Consider the following 5,226-nt stretch of genomic DNA (forward strand, 5'->3'; position numbering starts at 1 on the left):
AAATGTATATTTCTATTATCGTTTTTCCATTAGATCAGTGGTCGGCAACCGACGGTTCGCGCCACTGTTGTATACGGCCCGCTTTAAATTTTATAACGAGAAATATTCATATATAGGTATTAATAATTTTTGGCTATCTTGTTGTATGCGCCAGGGACATTACGACTGCAGTATGCGCTCTACCGTTTAATTGCACTCTACTGTTTTTACCACTCTAATTGTAAGTAATATAAGTAATTATTATTTTTATTACACCATACATAGGTACAAGTATTAATTTTATATATAGATAAGTCTAACTATGGGAATATTTGGAAACTGTATTTTTAGATTCCTAACCGGCACGGATTACGATTACAATTTATAGATTAAAAATAAAATTATTATATAAATTAAATCATAAAGTAAAAAATAATAATATACATGTAAACCAAATAGTCAATAAAAAAAGTAAAAAAATAATAATAATTATAACACACGTAAAATTCAATAAATAATTAACTAATGAGTCAAATGTTATACCATATCAAATGTAGCAAACAATTATAAATTGTAATGTATTGTATAAAATGCTATAAAATATTTATACAAGACCGTTCCTCATCGTCTCGTCTTTTTTTAAAAATAATCAGAAAATATAAAATAAATATAATAATATAGGTAATTAAAAAACTTGTGCCATGTCTTTCAGAAACGCGTCAAATTTGTCAATCTTGTTCAAACTTCTCCACCACGTTTCAACGAGATACCTGTAATAGTTATTACTTATTATATTTATTTATATAATTTATTATATTATTTTATATAATTATATTGTACCTTGGAAGTAATTCTGGAGTTGTACCACACATATTTTTTACAATTTTTAGCCTCAGTGGGCGCCAAAAACTTTCTATTCTTTGGGTATGTGCTTTTGATATTGGATCTACAAAATGTTCGCTATGATTTACAACATTGTGACTGTACCTAAGATCCGAAAGTCAATTATAACCTGACCAGCCATCGGAATGTATTGTAGACCCAGCAATGACCTCTCTTTGTATGATATTGTGTAATGTAACCTTGTCTTTTTTTTGGATTACAAAATATCTTCCTTCGTTATTATCACACAAACCGAATACCCATGGTCCATCAAGCCGTCTTCCATAATTGCTTACTCCATTTTCTAGAGGATCAACATTTTCCGAGTCATCATCGAGATTTTCGGATGGTAAATCTCCAAGTCGAAGTCATCCTTTATTATTTTTCCTTGATCCTCGTAACAAACATTCGTCTACTTGGATAACTATTCCGGGTCCTCCTAATTTATTGCGGTTTTCAAATATTCTGACGGGTACATCACGACACAAGTTCATCCATTCATACACTGTATGAGCTTATTTAACAGTTAAAGTTATAATTATGGACTGCTTTAAATTTTGACACCGATAATAAACTAATTCTAGTTGTGCTCCAATGCTCAATCAACTATTATTACGCCCAGTTTTTATCCAAGTATGACCAAAAACTATTGTTCTTTCTAAATATATAGGTAATTGATATTATACATATGAAATATTAAATAGTACCTTACCTTATACTTTGAGTGGTTTGACACCCTTTCCTTTTACACCTCCACAATTTCTTTTTTTTTCCGCGTTCTTTTTTTATGTAAATGTAATACTTCATTTCACTACTACATTTATCGCACAATACATTTTCTATATTTACTAAAAGTTTTTTAGAAATTAAAAAATTAGTAGCCGATTCTTTGTTTTGAATTATAGTATAAAATTCTTTTGCAAGCATATCGAAAAGTGAAAATAAAAACCATGTAAACCCAAGAACTGTCGGCTAATGACTAAATACACGATCAAAAATTATATCATGCAGTAAAAGAGAGTGCTAATCTTTATAAGCATTAAGTCAAGATAGTAAAGATAAATTGGGTAGTAGAGCGCATACGACTAGCGTGCTATAATTGCAGGTAGACCGCGATCTACGGTAGCGCATACGACAAGATAGCATAATTTTTTTTATAAATTACCTACTTTAGTTTAATGTTTTAGACAGTCATTTTATTTTTTTCATAGTCAATAATTTTAGAATATAAAATTTTTATTCTTGTCCAACGAATTCTTTTTAATTAAGCCCGAGAGTCAAAAAAGGTTTCTGACCACTCCATAAGATAACTATTGTCACCATGACTAAAATATACTATCTTTATGTTGCCGTATATGCTGAAACTGTTAAAAAGTTATGTAGATATAAAAAGAGTTATTCTGATATTTTTAACGTTTTTCACCCAAAAAATTCATTTTATTCAATTCAAATTAAAATTTATTTGTTAGGAGTCCTCATTTGACAGTTGATGTTCACTAAATATTGTAATTTGTTTTCATTCAGGTCTTTTAAACCTCTTTACCCAATGTCGTTAAATAATTTTCCTTGAAATCTTTTCGCGTAAACGTATTAAATAATAATACTTTGTTAAATTATTCATTAAAATCCTCTTAGTTTTACACATTAAACAAAATCTAAATATATCAAATTAAAAATATATTTTATGACTAATGTAATTTGTTTCAAATATAATGTAACATATATATTATAAATACTAGGTAAAATAAATAGCGTTCTAGAATTTGACATAGAAGTATTAATGATTACCAAACATGTACAATAGCGAATTGATATTGACAATTTAACTTTATTTTTAACTATATAACTATAAATAATATAATGTTCTATTTTTTAAGAAAACCTGTTTTTAATAAATAAACGTTTTCAATTGAATTTATATGTGGCTCAAAATAAACAGTTTTTTTCCGTAAATATATAATTCTATTATAAGTACTTTATTATTATTTGTTAGACTTTATTAGGGTTGGTCAACTTTCGACTCGCGAGTCACATATAGCTCTTGTCATTGTTCGATGATGTGGCTTTTGTGTTTATAAAATCAAAATTTACTTCTTATATTATAATTATTATTAATTTTGATTTATAATTTCAAATTATATAAAATTAATATATATATATATATATAAATATTTAGCTCTTGGTGTCATTGTATTTATCTATTTGGTCAGCGAACCTATTCATAATGGCAACTCATAGACTATAGTAATTTATGTATAGGTTACATGACCTTTTTTTTGATACTTACCTATATGTGATATAAAAATAATTAAAACGAGGTTAATTCTTATTGTCTATTGACAATAGGAAATATTTTATTCAAAATTATCTAGAAAATATTTTATCGTTAGGTACCAGATAGTTAATAAATACGATATAACATTGAAAACCCGTTTTTTTGAAAACATTTTCTATTCAACTTTATAATAAATTTATTTGACATTTACAACCGAACAGTAAGTTAAAACTAAAAGCTTCACGTTTTTTTATCTAGATTAATAGTGAACAATGTGTATATGTTATTAAGGCAATTAAATGTTCATTAACCTAATTCTTAAATAACTTAACGTATAAAATTGTATATATATATACAAAAAATGTTTTGAAAACTCAAAGTATATAATTGCAGTAAGTGTACAGTATAAAAATATTTAAATAGTGCGGACGAGAAAAATATTATTAATTACTTTAAGTCACGTTTTTAATGTGTATTTTTTTAAAGTGTTGACTTTATTTTGCGTGTGTTAAAGATTAGATAAAAATTTTTCTTTCACTGTTAACTATATAATTTTGTCAAAACTATGACAAGTTTACGTACTTAAAGTTTTTTGTTTTAAAAATTATTCCATACAGATACGCGTGTTCACTTTAACCAAGCGGGTACATATTAAAAAAGCACTAATATAATATATATATAAATATACAACGGATACCGTATTATATGTTCAACAAGTTCGGTATTTTCATACACGAACACGGGTAAACTTTTCAAGCAAATCCATCTTACAAAAATAGTACACAACTGTATATTTCGTCTTGTAATTTTATTCCACGCAGCATGATGTAACCACTAACCCTCTATTCTAATATTGAATAAAATAGTAATAATAAAAATGTAAAAGTGTATAAAATCTATGCAGTTTTCACGACGAAAAATATCATAATGTTATATTAATGAGCTGCAACTATTCAATTGTTTGTATTGTCATTTTTCAATTACTAAATTAAATTTTACATTGCCGTTATATTAAATTTAATCACCCCATATCATTTCTGAAGTTCATAATATTATATTTAAATAATATAATACCTTTAATTATTAAGTAATAGACAAGTAAAAGTTTTATCAATGAGGAATTCCGTATAAATATGACATACATATCTTATTGATACACATACACAACATTAGATAATATAAAAATTAATAAAATGTGTAATAATTAATGATGTACTATAAATTATTGAATATACTTGAGCATTCTAATTTGTTATAATTAGAGCTAGGATTTTAATGACCAAAAAATTTAAAAAAATAAAATTAAAATAACCTAAAAATGACCTAAAAAATGACCTTCAAATAAGCTAAAAATGACTTTAAAATATGCCCAAAAAATAAAAAATGATTTTAAAATATTATAAAAATGCATTATAATTAATAATATTATAAAAAAATAGCGAAAAAAAATGTTAATTTAGGACTTTCTTGATATTGAAGTTTGAACTTATCAAGCAATAGCAATAGCTTGAAATTTTCTGAAATAAACAGCAAAAAATACTATAAAATAAAAAATATATACGTACATTTTTTTTATTCTGAAAACTACGTAAATTAATATATAAATATATTAATATTTATTAATTAAAATATTACATAGATTTCAAAAAAGTATAAAAAATGAAATAAAAATGCTACAAAATGACCCTAAATCCATAAAAGTACAAAAAATGAAAAAAAATGCAAAATAAAAACTATATATTTGGACTCGTAGGTATATGACCAAATCACATTTTGTGTTTGAAAAGCTATGTCCTGTAAGTCCTAAAAAAAATGCTAAATCCTATACTATTCTAGCCCTAGTTATAATAGTTGTATGGATATATTTATGATTTTGTAGATTAAATAATTTATAGGTATTAGGTACATGAGATAGATATTTTTTTTTATATAAAATGCAATAAATCTGTTTTTGATAACATTTTTTTTATCATACCGAATTTGAAGCGAAATTAAAATTTTTTTTCATTCTTAACAACTCGCAGTATATTATTATATATATAATATATGCGTCCTATTATATTATATTTAAAGCACCTATTTCACGTTCA

The 5,226-nt window shown here is 25.2% G+C and overlaps 1 pseudogene; it reads right to left on the bottom strand.

The window, feature by feature from the left end:
• Positions 1 to 664: 664 nt before the first annotated feature.
• Positions 665 to 3,902, bottom strand: LOC113552597 (annotated as a pseudogene).
• Positions 3,903 to 5,226: the final 1,324 nt, after the last annotated feature.

The sequence above is a fragment of the Rhopalosiphum maidis genome, chromosome 2, assembly GCF_003676215.2.
Source record: "Rhopalosiphum maidis isolate BTI-1 chromosome 2, ASM367621v3, whole genome shotgun sequence".
Classification (NCBI taxonomy): Eukaryota; Metazoa; Arthropoda; class Insecta; order Hemiptera; family Aphididae; genus Rhopalosiphum; species Rhopalosiphum maidis.